The sequence below is a fragment of the Pipistrellus hanaki genome (assembly GCF_964339955.1).
Source record: "Pipistrellus hanaki genome assembly, chromosome: 14".
NCBI lineage: Eukaryota > Metazoa > Chordata > Mammalia > Chiroptera > Vespertilionidae > Pipistrellus > Pipistrellus hanaki.
Genome location: NC_140516.1, coordinates 47477421 through 47495296, shown reverse-complemented (window position 1 = coordinate 47495296; position 17876 = coordinate 47477421). Strand labels below are relative to the sequence as shown.

General features: G+C 36.6%; 1 protein-coding gene across 1 annotated transcript in view; it reads right to left on the bottom strand.

Moving 5' to 3' along the window:
* ATRNL1 (attractin like 1) overlaps positions 1-17876 on the bottom strand; it is a 408799-nt gene that overhangs the window by 146531 nt on the left and 244392 nt on the right. The gene's annotated exons all lie outside the window — the stretch shown is intronic.

Genomic DNA, 17876 nt, shown 5'->3' with positions numbered 1-17876 from the left:
CACACACACACAAATGTTCCTTCATCGCTACAGTGTGCAATGCCAGGGATTCATTATACCAGTTTTATTAAAATGTGACTTCATATGCAAATTAAAACTATAAGAAACCAGTTTTCACCATCAGATTTCAAAAAGCAAAGTGTTTACGGAAGTACTGGCCAAGCTGTAGGAAACAGTCATTGTCGTAACTGTTGGAGGGACACTAAGACAGTATAACATCTACTGTAGTCCTTCTTAACAGGGAACATTTGCGACGCCTAGAGACACTTTCTGTTGTCACAACAGGGGGATGTCAGAATCTAGTAGTTAGAAGCCAGGATGCTGCTGAGCAGCATACAATGGACACCCAGTCACAAAAAAGAACCACCAGGCCCAAAATGTCAATAGTGCCAAGGCTGAGATATGCCGCTCTGTAAAGATAAATATTTATTCCTATTAACTAGTAATGCTACTTTTACTATTTTTCTAGATAATTACACACGTGCCAAATTCTTTCATTTAACAAATATTCATTGAGTATTTATTCTAGAAGCTAGGAATCTAGCAAGGAACAAACCAAAGGAAAATCTGTGCCTTTCTGAGTTACCAAGCTAGTCAGCGTGGGAATATGGACTGCCAATGAAACGCAAGGAAAATACATAGTATATCAGATGATGGTAAATACTTTTTGTAGGAGGGAGGTTAATAAGGAGAGATGAATAAGAATACTCACTGCAATGCTGTTTGAAACAGCTAATGATTTAAAAAGGTCTACCTGTGCATCATTAGTTCAGTGAATTACAGATCATGGAACACTAGGCAGCCATTAATAAGGCAGGTCCATAAGTGCAAATGCGTAATTACCTAACAAGGTGGAGAACACTGCTAGAAAGAAGAGACCACTAGTAACAGACTTGTATGTAACATTTCGCAAAGAAATGCAAAAATGCTGAAAATGGTGTCACCTCTTAGGAAGACACATGGTGAAGGGGTCAAGGTGGACAAACGGTTACTTTTCACTTTCACTATATTTTTGGGACTTTTGAATTTTGGACATGAATAACAGGTATTTACAAACTACTAAAACAATTCAATCTTTGTTTCTAAAGGTTTCTTCATGCTATTGAAGGTTTAAAAAATAAGCATACTTATGTATATGTGCCTCTATATATATATGTATGTGTGTGTGTGTGTGTGTGTGTGTGTGTGTGTATATATATGCATCTGTTATCTATCTCTACATATAAACACACCATACACATGCACGCACACATCTTCTTAATTTATGAAAGATAAACATGAAACAAAGGTTTACTTAGAAATCACCCTTATTCTGGATAAACAATGGAGGTGGCGTTGGGAAGGAGTCCCTGCAATTTTCCCTGCCTAGGATTCAAAGTTTAGGATAGCAGGAATTTTTTGTCTGATTTTGCAATTGCTCAGTCTCTAAAACCTAGAATACTGCCTGACACGTGGCTGGAAATCAAATAGTAGCTGAACTCAAGAATAAGTGAATGAATAAGTAGTCTTTGTTCACTCCTATTTCTTTTCTGCCCAAACTGACAGCCTCCTAACACCTTTCTCTACCTGCTGCCTTTTTCTACTGATGCATTCCCCTAAGACCACCAGAAGGATAACCTGGGACAAATGGGGGTACATGCGATACTTTCAACAATAAAGGTTAAAAAACAAACACCTTTAAAATTTTTCCCATTCCTCACTGCCCCCAAAACTCGGACTCGGTGCCCCCCACAATGCCCTGTCCTTGCATGGTTCATGAACTCCGGGTTGCAGCCTTGGCAACCATCCCTTCTTGCCTGTCTTTCTGGACTGCCCTCACTTCTCCAGAGGAACTCTTACCCTTTTCCTCAAATTCCTGCTCAAGTGTTGCTCTCTCATTGAAACAATGACTTCACTTCTCCATTCATCATTAGTTCCTCCTTTCTCTCTGTCCCCAGAGAAGAAGTACCTCTTTATTTTTTTTTTAATTTTTTTTAAATATTTTATTGATTTTGTACAGAGGGGAAGGGAGAGAGATAGAGAGTTAGAAACATCGATGAGAGAGTCATCGATCAGCTGCCTCTTGCACACCCCCTACTGGGGATATGCCCGCAACCAAGGTACATGCCCTTGACTGGAATCGAACCAGGGACCCTTCAGTCCCCAAGCCGACGCTCTATCCATTGAGCCAAACCAATCTTGGCAGAAGTACCTCTTTATTATTATGTCACGCAGTCAAGTGTCTGTGTCTCTCCTTCCATAGACCACATGTGCCTCGGGGGCGAGTGAGTTTATTCTTTTAAATGCAGCCTTAGCATAATGCCAGGCTGTTCAGTCAATATTCTGGAAACATAAATTGTTTCAGTAATTCACAGATGAATTTTAACCTTTCATACAAACTGCATATAGTTATAGGACTAAAATGTATACACAAAAAAATCCCTCATGGGTGAGAATGAGTTCATTATATTTATTGTATTTTAATTTTTATGATAACCTATACAAACTATTTAAACCTGCACAATGTTCCTGAAATTTTATCTAATATTATATAAATGCCATAAAAAGTCAAGAGCATATTTTAATATAGTATCTTTATATTTTAACTCAGTGTTTCTACAGAGCCGATTTTTACTTAGGTTAAGAAGGAGTATTTCATTAATTATACAAAAGTGGGTAAAGACATTTAAACACAATTTAAAAACCATAAGCTTTCATTTTTCTAAGATACCGAAGACATTCATAAGGTGTTAGAGAATGATTACTTTAATGATTAACTTTTCATTTTTCTCTGTAGTTGGAATCTGTCAATATAAATTATTGATAGCTACTTTCTAAAGTATGGAGAATTTTTTATTATACTTTTATAGAGTATTTTTGAGAGAATTAGCTTTAGATGAAATATTAAAGCACCCTTTCTCCCCACCTCATGGGACAACGAAGGTAAGTTTCAGTCTCCTAAGTTTATCTTAAAAGAAGGATTGAGAGCCCTGGCTAGTGTGGGTCAGCTGGTTGGGCATTGTCCCTGAACCAAAAGGTTGTAGGGTTGCCCCTGGCAGGGGGGCATGCAGGAGGCAACTGATTAAGGCTCTGCTCTCACATGTCTTCCTCCCTCTCTCTTCCTCTCTCTCTCAAAAAACCAAAAATATTAAAAAAAAAAAAAAAAAAAAGAATTTGTAAGTTCTGATTTTTTTTTCCCAGATGGATGAGTTTTATACTCCTGAGATGTTTCTTCTCACATGTGACTATGCCATCAACAAATGCTTCGTATTGAACTTCTCATTGTTATCTGGGAAGTACTAGTTTTTCCACATTCAATTAACCCATCTTCTCTTCATGTTTTCAACCATCATGGACGGGACCATACAAATCTTGGCAAGCCAGCTGAAAGATGAGGCAGGCTTCTGAAGGAACACCCTGTAGCCAGCCAGGAGGAACCCAGCTCCCAGGCTTAATGGCATGTCTAAGAGTTGCAAAATTTTTACATTAAAGCTTTTTAAAAGTTTGCAAAACATGAAGAAGGAAATCAAGAGAGTTATTATTCCTTTCTCCAAGGGGCAAAGGTCCTTCCTGAGGACTGGGCATTCCGAATGCTTCTCATCTCCAGCACCGTTCTGGGCAGGCACCTGAGTGCAGGTGCCCAGAGTTTCATGAATAAATGAATGAATGCTGCCAAAGGCCGGTTCCTTCCATACATGGCATCAATACTCTGCGATGATGGTGGTGTTGGATCCTTCAAAGATACCTTTTTGATAGAAGAGGGAGAAAAGTGCCCATCAGGGCAAGCTCCCCGAAACGTCCATCTTCCCGGGAAGAGAACAGTAGCTGGAGATGAAATGCCCCTTACTGAGTCCCTGCTGTGTCCCAGGTATTACTCTGTGTCCGGGACTTAACCTGTTTTAGCTCATTTCTCCCTGGCAACAACCCTCAGGTGGTCATTGCTGTGCCTGTGTTTGTTTAAGGAAACAAAGTTCCAAGAACCCAGTTGACCTGCCCAAGAGAAATAGAATATAAGAGAATGGAGGAGAAAAAGCTCAAATTGATACCACGCCTGTTCTCTCCAAAGTTCATTCTAATATATTGACACTCTTTAAGTACGGAATTAAAAAAATCCACCACCAACAAAACTTGGTTTTTATTGGGTCGGCAGCTAAGTAATTGCGGATTTTTAAAAGAAAATCAAAGACAATTTTTTCATGGAACTAAATAACTTTATTCTGTAATGTATTGCCCATTTTGATCAATGACCTTTTGCCATCTTTCAGGCAGCATCATAATCCCACGTTCAAAAAACTTCTGGTTTTTATTAGCAAAAAACTGAATCAGGTACGATTTGACATCATCATCATTATTGAAATTTTTACCATTCAAGGAGTTCTGTAAAGATCGAAACAAAAAGTAATCAGATGGTGCAAGGTCAGGACTATATGGTGGATGTGGCAAAACATCCCAACCAAGCCCCATTAATTTTTGCCGAGTGACCAAAGATGTGTGTGGCCTTGCATTGTCATGATGGAATACAACACCTTTTCGATTTGTCAATTCGGGCCGCTTTTCTTCAACTGCATTGTTTAATTTAGTTAGTTGTTCAATGTAGACATCAGAATTGATCGTTCGGTTGGGTGGTAAGAGTTCAAAGTAGACAATTCCTTTGTAATCCCACCAAACTGATAACAAAACCTTCTTTTGATGAATATCAGCTTTTGATGTTGTTTGAGTTGGTTCACCTGGCCTGCTCCACGATCTTTTCCGCTTGATATTGTTGTAAACAACCCATTTTTCATCGCCAGTTATCAGTCGTTTTAAAAATGGATCATTTTCATTACGTTTCTTTAGCAAATCGCAGCTGCTAATGCGTTCCGTTAACTGTGATTCTTTCAGTTCATGAGGAACCCATGTATCGAGTTTTTGAACATAGCCAAGTTGTTTTAAGTGATTTTCAATGCATGTATGTGATACATGAAGCTTCTCTGCAATCTCACGTGTTGTACTGTGACAGTCTGAATTGATTATTGCTTTGATTAGGGCGTCATCAACTTCAACTGGACGACCAGAGCGTTTTTCATCTTTGAGTGAAAAATCACCAGAACGAAATTTGGCAAACCAATTTTGACACTGCCGTTCTTTTAAGGCTTCGTCACCATAAACAGCACATAACTTTTTATGAGCTTGTGATGCGTTTTCCCTTTGCGGAAATAAAAAAGCAAAATATGACGAAAATGTTCCTTTTGATTTTCCATTTTTCAACGAACGCCAAACAAAAACTACAAAACAGATCAAAAAACTTTTTTTACTGATTAACAGCTGAATAGCCAACTATCAAATACAAAATGTGTTTTACATTTGTACTACGTCTGCAAACCTAAAAATTCAACTGAAGCCATATATGTGTGAAACCCGCAATTACCTAGTTGCCGACCCAATATTTTGTTGTCCCTTTCGTGGTAAGTCACTCAATTCTTTGCTGGAAATTGGAGAGAATACAATAATAGTGGAAAGTCCTAATGCTGTGAATTAGGACATTGCTCTCCGAAATTATTTGCCCGGATGTTTAACAGGGGGAAGTACATATGGTTTTGGTGTCATCAACCTATTTACGGGTCGCCAGGTACTGAGCCCTTTTTTGGAAACCGGGCCACACACTACTAATGTGTGTTTGAGCTTCTGTTGTCCGAATCCGTGTGTCCTCCCCCCTCTCCAATTGTTTCACATGATGAGACAGGGTACCTACATGCTGGCAAGCTGAGGGTGTAATCACTGATGCTTTCATATTAATATGCACTCTAATATGATTTGAGACCAATTTTAAGCAATCTGGATAATGCTCTAACAGAAAAAAGTTTTCCTAATGGGACCTGGCTTTTGCTATCATTTCCAGCTTTCTTTTGATTGTGGGAATTGATTTTTTAAAAAGGCTCCGAAGGCACCGGCTTTGAAACTCCACCTGAAATAGGTCAGCGGCTCGCTCCCGAGCTGCGCGGGGCGGCATGAAAGGCCGACTCTATTTTCTCAGGACTCCCCTCCCCAGGGGACCGCCCGTGGACTACTTCTCTCCGTAAAAAAGAATCTATTGACCGAGCCTGCCCTGAAGCTAACACACTGAGCTTTCCGTGGGGAAGCATGGCACACTGAGTGCAGCTATTGACCGGGCTTCTGTAGTTAAAAATACAACAAACTGGATGCTGTGTCTGATTGATTCTTGAATTACCGGCCATTTTCATGCTCCGCTGGCTGGCAACACTTCCTACTTGATAACCTTTCAGACAGGACAAAATTGCAGCCACTATTGTCTCTCTGTGTTACCTGCTATCCACTATACACAGATACATATACAGATCCTGGCACACATACACACTGTACATATATATAAGTATATTTCCTCTAGCAGAGCTAACAAACAAAAAAACTGTGATGTTATATATATATTAAAATACATGTTTTGTTTCTCCCCCAAAAAGTGTTTAAAATTCAATGGCTTAACTACAGTGATAAGCCAACATTTATGTTTATCTTTCTTTCAATCAAGGATAAATAATAAGGATTGATATGCCCTAATAAACAATATAATTAAACTATAAATTATGTTATTCAATATTAAAAATCTTCTAGATGTATTATCTAGGAGTGCTTAAATACAGTTATGAATTATTTTAACTTAAAGATCAGTATCAATGAAATTATAAAATAATAAACATATTTTATTCATATATTGGTTTTTTTTAATAAGGAAAATGTCATGTAATTATAGGAAAAATATCTATGGGATAGTGTTGCATGCACGCAAAAAAAATAATAATTAACTTCTTCACTCCTAAAATTTAATTGGTATTTATAAAATTAAAAACAAAACTGCCCTAGCTGGTTTGGCTCAGTGATTAGAGCATTGGCCTGTGAACCAAAGGGTCCCTGTTTGATTCCGGTCAAGGACACATGCCAAGGGTTGCAGCCTCAATCCCCAGTAGGGGGCGAGCAAGAGGCAGCCAATCAATGATTCTCTCTCATCATTGATGTTTCTAACTCTCCCTCTCCCTTCCTCTCTGAAATCAATAAAAAAATTAAAAAATGCACAAATATATTTAGTAAAAATGTGGTCTTTTCTTTTGTAAAGACAGTATGGTAATGAGCAGTGTTTTTGTGGAGCTTAATTGAGAAAATTACATGTAATGAAGTCCATAAAAAGCATTACATATATTAATAAATATTTCCCTTTATTGTGACTAAAATTCATTTTTATTTCTGTAAATTTTCATCAGAACTATTTCATATGTTCAAATATTTAGTGACTATATCACAAAATACTTTAACAATCATCATGTTTACCTTTTAGTATAAAACAGACTATAACTAATTAAAACTTGGCTATGCTAACATTTAAAGCAGTGGCTCCCACTCACTGGTTCTCCTTGGCTCACACGGATGGCCCCTGTCACCCCCAAGCAGACACGTGACGACATTCGGAGACATTCCTGGTGTCGCAGCTGGAGCAGGGCTGCCTCTGGTGTCTAGTGGGGAGAGGCCAGGGATGCTGCTGGACATTCTCAGACTCACAGGACAGTCCCCTCCCTCATCACAACAACAACAAACCACCAGCCACTATGTCAACAGCACCAGGCTGAGGAAACCTGGTTCAAAGATAGAGGGAAATGGAAACAGAAGTGCATTTGAAAATGCCAATTTCCTCATTGCAGGACGTATTGTCTAACTGCCCAGATCATTGCCTCTGCATAAGCAGTGCAGCATAAGGAGGGTTAATGTTCAGAATGGCGTGTCTGAGCTCACTTTATGCCTCTCTGAGATGGGGCAGTGTCAAGGCCTATCTCGTTGGGCTTCTGTGAAAGCTGAACAGAGCATCTTAAACTGTAATACAAATAATTTGTTATTGATATTATCACAATAACACAAGAACATAAGAATAATTGATTCTGTTACAAGTGTTCTACTTCATTAAGTAGGAAAATGAACTAATTTATTTTAACATACTTGTACTTATGCTATGCCTATAAGAATTAAAATATAAAAGGGCTCATAATTACATTAACCTGAACATTTTTACTATTGATAATAATGTCAATGATAACATCAACAAGTACCATCTAGTGTGAGGGCAGGTGTCATTCCCCCTGTTTTGCAGGGGTGGGGAACCTTTGTGTTGCCAAGGGCCATTTGGGTATTTATAACATTCGAGGGCCATACAAAATTATCAACTTAAAAATTAGTCTGCTATATTTGGTCAAACATTTAATGAACTCACCCCTAATGCCTTGGCAGGGCCAGGCCAAGAATTTGGAGGGCTTCATAAGGCCCTCAGGCCGGATGTTCCCCACCCTGCGACAATCCAGATGAAGAAATGGAACCACAGGCAAACTGACTCACTTAGTACAGTATAAGGTTAAGTGAAAGGAGGGAGTCCCCATGTTTATCCTTCTCCTTTGGCCAAATTCATACAGATCTGGGACCTCATTTTATTAGAATATTAGACATTTTCTGTTTTTTATGGAATTTCATTGATAAAGCAAACCAGATGGAAAGGATGACCACCATAGAGTTTGTTGAAAAGGTAGCTCTATTCCCAGTAAAGACCCCCAATCTGTAGGCCAAGCACCAGTGGCATCGGGGTTTATCTAGTACAGAGTTTTGGGGAAAAGTCTAGGAGTACTTCCATCAAACATAATCTCTAGATTAAATAAATAATACAGCTTGCTCATATATGTTTTATTGTTTTTGAAGTGGTTGGGTATTATATTATCCACTTTTATTCTCTGGTGTCTAGCAGTGTTCCTTTCACTTTGAAGGTAATCAATAAATCATTACTGAAAATGTGTAAATAAAGAAGTTGGACGGTATATCACTGCTAGAATACTTTACGTTCAGATAGCAATGTTGAGTTTGCCATTTAAAGGTAGCAAATCTTGTCTGATCAACAAGAACTCTGGATGCTAGATATAGGAGGTATTTCTTACCTCTGCTTTATAAATATGGAAACGGAGGCTCAGAAATGTGGTTATTACTCAAGGTCACATTAAGTGAATAGAACTGGGACTGGAATTATGTCCTCTGACTTCAAATTTAATGTTCTTAACATTAGAGGTAAAATGACTACATGCCTGGCCTTGATTTTATTCCTCCTTATTTTTCTTTCAATTCTAAAATAACATTCATCTAAGAGATGTACAAAGTCCAACCCTGATTAATAATGACATGAACCAATTATTCTCCATCTAAAGAAATGAATGAGAGCTGAAATAACATTTTCAAAAGACCAATTTTTAAACATTATTCTGAAAGTGGTAATATAAATTTCATGTCAGAAAGTGATATTAGATAATTTAAAAAAATACATAGTGAGGTATTTGTACAACATTTTTAGTGCCTACATGTCTTGTTATTTTTATACTTTACTTATATTTTTGCCAAAAAATTGTGACACATAATTAAAATATATGTAATATATATGTATAAATGCCTATATATTCATATACTACCAAAAGACTATACACAAAAGAAGCCTAGGAGTTGGCAATGATATTTATATGTACAATTAAGAGCACACAAAAAAGAACAAGAAGTTGGAATTCTTCGTTCACTGTTTCTAGTGAGAAAGGAGGAAAGGAAATAAAATAGATATGACAAAAAACAAATATTAAATTACTGTAGCAATGTGGTTGAAATCCACTGTTCTCTCATTTTAAAAGTATTAGCAACGTTGCTCCCCTAATAAGGCAATGTGTTTTAATTTGTTTGACAACATATTAACTGATTGATTAATTTAAGAACATCACTTTCAAGTTTGAGTTCTGTGGTTCATCTTGAAAGATTCGCTATAATATTTATAATTTAAATAAGCTTCATTCTGATTATATTTAAACTCACTGATGCTAATAAATTGCCTTACAATTTTATTGTTGCACTATAGATCTATCACTTAAGTATGTTTTATGTAAACTAATATACATTTGTATTTAATAAACGAACATTGTGAATCTAGATGGCATGCTCATTTCCAGAATTAAGGCTCCTGAGGGAGAAAACAAAATGTATGCCTGAGGAAGCTAAACACAATGCTGTGTAATCGATTGGTTCACTCGAAGGCATCAGCCATGCTCCCTCTGATGACAGATTAAGTAAATATGAGAGTAGACAGCACCCGCATTATGGGTATTACACCGCGTATTGTAGGGAGGATTATGAAAATTGGTCTTGCTCTAGAGCAAGCAATGTGGATGAAAATGCTTTATGAGAAATGTATTTACAAAGAGGTGGAGGGAAATGTTTATATTAATTCTATAATTGGTGAATAAATAGTGACGTATAGAGTAAATGAGAACCAAAATAGTGTTTAGGATTTTCCAGGAGCACAAAAGAGTCCTGACCTTTAAAAATAGCCCAGATTTTCAGGTAGGTTTATTCTTTATGTAAAGAAAATTTTCTATTGGGCTCATGAAATGGGAAAAAAATTGAACAAGAAGAAACTATAATCCCTAACAGCGCACAACAAAGAGGCAAAAATGATGCTCCTTATGCCAAAATGCCGATCAAAGGAAGTATAGGTCAGAGGAGCAGCGGGACCGCTAAGTTCTCCTTAATTGTATAGAACAGCCTGGAAGCTTCAGGGAGGTGAGACTGCGCTTCCACAGGGCGGACCTGCCCAACAGTAGGTTTCTGGGTTAAACCACACCAGGCGATCAATGAACACGACACTGTACACGATTCACAGGCTTGACTTACACAGCTAGTGGGACAGCCACTGTAAGCAGTGCTTCGTGCAGAGGGTACAAAGAACAGAGAGCTGTCAATGGCAGCCTCTTCTCCTCTGATACAACCACTCCCATCAGTGACAGTCTCCGTTCCGTCTCTTCCTCCCACCGTAAAGTCTAACACAGAGCATGATGTTCCGTCTCTTCCACCCACCATAAAGTCTAACACAGGGCATGATGCTGTACATGGATGATATTCATTGCACACACCTTGGTTAAAGTCATCCCCTAAATAAGCAGTTGGTGAACTTTCAAGCCATTTGAATCTATTCACAATTGGTACCACTGAGTTACTGACCTAGTTTTCTCACCTGTAAGAAGGGACTAACACCTTGATTTCCCCCCCATACCTTTTTTTAAACAAAGATGTAATAAAAATAAATAAGAAATACTGCTATCAGAGACAATATGGGTGGACCGTGAGAATATTATGCTAAGTGAAATAAGTCAGTCAGAAAAGCTAAGAAACATGTGATTTCACTCACATGTGGGACATAAACTGAAACTCATAGACACAGATAACAATATGGTGGAGACCAGAGGGGAGAGGAGTAGGGGGGGTGGGTAATAAAGGGGAAAAGGACCAAACATGGTGACGAAAGATGACGTGACTTTGGGTGGTGAGCACACAATGCAATATACAGATCATGTGTCATAGAAATGCACACTAGGAACCTACATAATCTTATTAACCATTGTCACCCCAATAAATTTAATTAAAAATAAAACAAATAAAATGCTTACAGCTACTGGAAAGAATGAAGCACTACCGAGAATGAGGAGGTTCTAGCTACAGCTGTAAGATCATCATCCTGGCATCAACCTGGGAGAATGAATAGAAATGAATTTGAACCCAAAGCTGCTTTCCAGAGGGGGATCTGACGACAGGAAAGGGCTGCAGGCTGTGTTTTGTCTCCTCTCTATCCGTAATAACTATGTTCCTATCAAAGTGAATGCCAACTCCTACTGCTCATTACGGCTGTCATGTTTCTCACAGTCTCATCTGCCTTATAATTGGAATTCTTATTTTAACAGCATTATCTTAATGTTATTGCTAGCTGTGGAATGTCTTGTGATGAGTGCAACATTAGAGTTAATTTGGCCCTACATCTTTGGTAATGGATACTGTCTAGAATATAATTAACTATAGATACTCATCCTTGGAACGAAATATGTCAAGGTTACTTCCCCAATTTTTGTAGCTTGTCATAGGTGGCCCCTACCATGTTTGCTTATCATTTCTCATATCTGACTGACCCCATTTTGCTCATGGTCTTTTCCATTAGAGTGGCAAAAATCAGAATTCCTAATGATGTGGAGTTTCGTTTTCTTTCTCTCTTTTTATTGTTAATTAAAGCTGGTTATTAAGCCTTTCAGTTGAGCTTCCCAGTGAGAAAAATTAGTATTCTAATAAGAATTAAGAAAGTACTCCTAGGATTATAGTCAATGTGTAATTTAAAAATATAATAGAGTAAATAAAAAATAGATCAAATGACCTAATTGTTAATTTAAGTAGCACCTTCCATTAAGCAAAACCTGCAGTTCTTATAATTTAATGTCTCAGCAATGCTACTAAAGCAACGATATACATAATATGCTAATAACGTAAAACAATATCACTTAATGAGTTTTTATTCCCACTCAGGTGTGATGATTTCCTATTGCTTATTGAATAAATGCCTGGAAGAATATACCTAGCAAATACTTTACAATTTACCCAGAAATAGGATAAACCAAAAGAATAATAAAGCCTTAGAGATAAATACAAGAAATTAATTTTAAAAATTTAAACATTTCAAAAGTTATTTTCAATACTAAAGTGATAAACAAATAACTCCAAGATCCAATTAAAATTTAATCTTTGATGCCGGGGACTTACTTCAAAATAATCATTAGGGGGGCAGAGATGAAACGAGATTAGCTGTGAGTCACCAATTGTTAAGGCTGAGAGATATGATTCATTTCTCGTGTATGCTTAGAATGGCCTATTAGAAACGTTAACAACTAATCTTAGATTTTAATATTTTATTTCTTGTTTAATGGAGTCATTTAACTAAAAGGGGCCTCCTAAGCAGCTGGAAAAACACAACTATTTTATGAAGGTATTTTTCCAAAGCTGCATTTCCGGATTCTTGTTTTATAGGCACATATTAGACAGTCCCCCTGCTCCCTGCCTCTTATTTTAAAATATTCCTCAGTTAATGTCTGTGCATATATGTCTATGAACAAAGCAACATTAGAAGATAAGCAGACCTATAAATGGGTAGACAAGTTCCACCTATAAAGAAATGTCGTAGGCCTCCTCAAAACCAAGTCCAACAATGATTCCCACCAAACACGTATGAGAATGACAAAGCAATATACAAAAATATCAACAATACCTCAAATATAATTTCTTTCCATGATGAAATATGGAAAGATGATACTAAGTCATTTTTGCTTTTGTATTGGAAATGGCAAAGGTCTTAAATAACAGTTTCTTCTCCGAGAAAAATTTTACCTAAACTTTACCTACATGATATTTAGTTTATCATATTTTTACATGTCATTAATGGTTCAACCAGAGCCTTTCATCATGAACCAAAAATTAAAAGAGGCTTACAATAAATGTCAACAAATTATACGGTTCAAATATGAACAAGCATCCTCTGGTATAAAAGTGTAGAACTATTACTCTTGATTAAAAGAATAATGTATATTAAAACTTGAAGTAAGTTTTCAGATTAAATATCCTAAATTTTAACCTAGTCACTATTTTAGTTTCTTAAATATGAGCAAAATATGAGAATATATGAAAATGTTTACCTAGATCCTAGAGTATACCATTATTGGTTTCTTAGATTCTACATTTAATATATCTTGCACAATATTTCCAATATCCAGGATTTCACTTTATAGGATTTCTATTTGATTAATGGTATTTTATAGAATTCTTACAGTCAGCCATTTCATTGAGGATATGAACCTGATCATATTATCTACTAATGCGTGTAATAGAAAGTAGAAAATACAAGTTAAATTACTAACCCACTTTAGATGAAATGTAATCAAACAAATAGAAACATCAACTTAGTGTAATAACTGTCACAGGGAACTATAGCCTAATAAAATATTTAAACAAAAATCATAAAATAACTATTAATATGCTTCCATCACACAAGGATGCTCCAAGATAATCTAAACTTTAGATTCTAGAGTTATTAATTCTATAATTAACAATATTCCAGACAGCATCTTAATTAGGAAAAGGAGCCAAAAATATAAACTACTTTGGTTGCTGTTAAAATTGATTAACTAGTATTAAGATATTCATATTAGTTTGATGTTAATATAGTAAGCATTAATATTTTAACATATATACTAAGAATGTGTGGTAAGTACTTGACAGTACTCAATACCCTACTATGTTTCACAGCCTGTATGTTCTGCTGAGCAGTTTTTAATGGCTCCTTTATCTGAGGGTAGATGAAGTATAAGTGTAGGGTTGGAAATTCAGTCTTTTACTCAGAGTTGGAATACTGTTCCCAAGAAATGCTAAACGGTACTTATTACTTTCCAATAAATGATATTATAGCCTAATTTACATAGCCACTTCTTACTTGTAAGACTGCTGTATAAAAAACAGTTCATGCTACCATTGCTTAACTGTGACATGACTTGTCGTTAAGTAGGGCATTGCTCTGCTGAATGACAGCCAATAGGAATACAGGTGATCAGGGATGTAAGCCTTTTGTAAATGTTTCTCTTTATCATATCATACACTGAGAGGTGAAACTGGGTTTACCCTCTTGCTGTAATTGTTCATTTTCATCTTTATATTCTTTATATTAGACATAAGAAGCTCTAAATAGTCCAGTGGAATAAAAACAAATACATTTATGCTCAGGGAAACCATAATAAAACTACAGAACACCAAAGACAAAGAGACTTTAAGAGTTATTGGGAAGAAAAGCTGGATAAACTAAGAAGAAATGACCATTATACTGTTAGGAGATTTCTCAGCATGAGCACGAAAGCCAAGAGCCAGAACAATTTTCATATAAACAAAATGGCTGAGTATGGCTCTCTCAATGCAACATAAGTAGATGCTTAATAAAGTGCAATTCAGAACATTTCGTAGATTGTAGGCAGCAAAGGGCTGCTCCAAGCCCTGAGAGAGACTGAAGAGGGGAGTGGTGAAAAAACAGAAACACACCACAGAATGTACTAGTAAAATCACACGGAGAATATACTCTCCATTTTCTAAACTTATCTACATGCAAAGGAAAATGTCACTGGGCGAAAACAATTTCTGGCAGTGACTACTTGTGGGTGGTAGGATTATGGAAGATTTTGATTTTATTTATTTCTGTATTTTTTTCTATAGTGATGATTTATCACCTATATAATCAAAATATTAATGGTATATGTTAATAAAATAATTAAAACACCAACTATATTACAAGACAGCTGTAACACTCCGAAAAATAAGAAGGCTGGGAAAGTGAGCAAGCTGCTCAGACCCGCTGCTGGGGCTGCTGGCCAGGAGGAAGGGCCAGGGGCGGCCTGGCTGGGCCCAGCAGCAGGAGCCGGGCTCACACCGCTCCGAGAGGGAAGGCAGCAATACAGCCCGCGAGGCGCTCACTGCGTCTGGCTTGGACTCAGGCAATGCACCTGCAAGCGTCAAGGGTATCTAGTGGGAATTCCAGAAGGAGAGAGAATAAAGAAATAGTAACCAGAAGTTAGCCAGAATTATATAAAGCAAGGTCTGCAGGCTTCAAAAACTGCACCTAGTGCCAAAAAGGAGAATTTATACATATCAGAGAGAAATTTAGGATCATTGAAAAACAAGAGAAAATTCTGAAAGGTGCCAAAAAAGTATAGTCAGGGGACATCAGACTTGAGACAATGGTGTGATATAGTTAAGTTTCAAAGAAGAGATATTTCATACTGAAATTTTATAAACTATAATTTACATGTGAAGACAAAATAAATGTATTGGTAGGCATTTAAGTTTTCAAAGAATATGCCACATAAAATTTCTCTTTGAAAATATTTCATGAAGGATTTACTCTAGTGAAAAATGAAATCAATCCATGTGCAAAAAACTAGTTATAGAAAGTTAAGGATAACAAAGAGAGTTCATTGTTATTTAAACATGTCATAACAAAAATAGGGACACTTATAATATAGGTATCAATTATTCCAAGTACTTAACAAGGGGTGGGAGGAATGCTGGGAGCTGAGAGCATGCTAATGTATACATTTTGCTTGAGATGGACTAGGCCGGGATGTTTATTAATGAGCTTTAGACATTGATAGGAAAAAATAAGCAACACAGAAACAGAATATGAAATGCTCAGTTTAGTAGAAGAAAATCAATTTATCCAAAAGAAATTGGAAAAAGAACAAAAAAGAAGCAAGGCTACCAACAACAACAACCCTACCACCTCTGACCCCCCTCCTCCCACACACACACACACACACACACACAAACACACACACACACAAACACACACACAAACACACACACAAACACACACACACACACAAACACACACACAGACACACACACACAAAACTGAGTTGCAAAATGAGCCTTGGTGGAATAGTAATTATTGTCAATGTAAATAGATTACCAATTAAGACAGACTCATAGAGTGCCTGGGGGGATAAAAAGCTAAAAGTTTTTTTCCACAAAAAATAGGTGTGAGGCAAAAGGAAAAGAAGATGAAAACAAAGGAATATAATAAGGACTACCAGGGAAATATGAACTAAAAGAAAGAAGAGGTAGAACACTTAAAAATGCATAGTAAAATTTAAGATTAAAACCATCACAATGAAAACAAAGGGAATAAAATTTGGTGGAAAAAGAGAATCATTATGAGCACATGTACACCTAAAATGCATCCTTGAACACGATTAGGCGGTAATTGTCATGTGTATGTATGTTAACCACATTTGTTCCTTAAATCTGTGCTTTCTAGTTCTTTGATTAGCCCTAGTCCTCGTTGGTCTCTGTGTGTCTTATTTACAACCATCATTGTCCTACTTACTTGAGCTTTAGCATGTTTGAGAATGTTTTAAACAGTTGAGGGAGAAAAAAAGAAGTTGTATTCAAATAGTCCAGGTTTTGTTAAAAGATTTTTACTAAAGTTACTTGAAAACGGGGTCAAAATGAAATGAAAGTACTTACTATAACTTTCATTTAACCATTCTGCCTGTCTCCTCATTTCTCACCTAGTAACGGGAGACATACCCACAACCTTCCTAATGCTCCAAGCTTCCTTGTAATCTGTGAGCTACAGAAGTTAAAAATCAACAACACAAAAGCTAAAAAAATCCACAGGCAACTGTCCTCTAAATACTGGCCTTTGTACAGTGCCCATGAATCAATTATATTTATTCCTAAATTTTTAAAGGAGTCTATTTTTGTATTCCTTGCTTTTCCTGTAGAAAAGCAAAATACCAAAATAGCAACATGAAATTAGTCACATGAGGGGATTTTTATAACAGGGAATAAAATATTTCCAGTCTACATTGTGTCTTAATCTTCCTACTTAATCAGCTTCCTATATATAAAATATAAATACAAAAGTAATAAACATACAAGCAAATCGCTCAGCCTCTAAATGCTTTGATTAGTCACTAATAACTATCTGTGGAGTTTTCCTCTTTGGGGATTATTATTTTCAAAAACCATTTCATGCATTACTTCAGGATCCTAACACCACATTTACTTGCACATAATGATTTCCCCTTCACCAGACTCTATTTCTGCATTTGCAATAAAAAATACTGTCATTACAACAAATAAAAATACTGTATTCTACAATTTTCAGCATTCAAAAGTAAAACTATGTAATTAAAATGCAACCATCTCTACCCACCTTTTATAGTCAACTTTGTTAATACAGAAATGAACCACTAATTAAGGGGCAATGGGTACTCCAAGCGATAATATAGTCTCTTTGTTTCTCCCACCAAATATATATATATGTATCTTAAATTCCTTTGGCTCCTATCTGTTGGGAAAAGGCTGTCAGGTGAGCCAAGGCTAATAGATTCTCCATTGGCTTCTGTTACGGCTCATGTCATACTATTAAAACCATGTGCCTTGAAAATGGCATAATATATGAATCGGAATCCTGTCAACTCTAGATA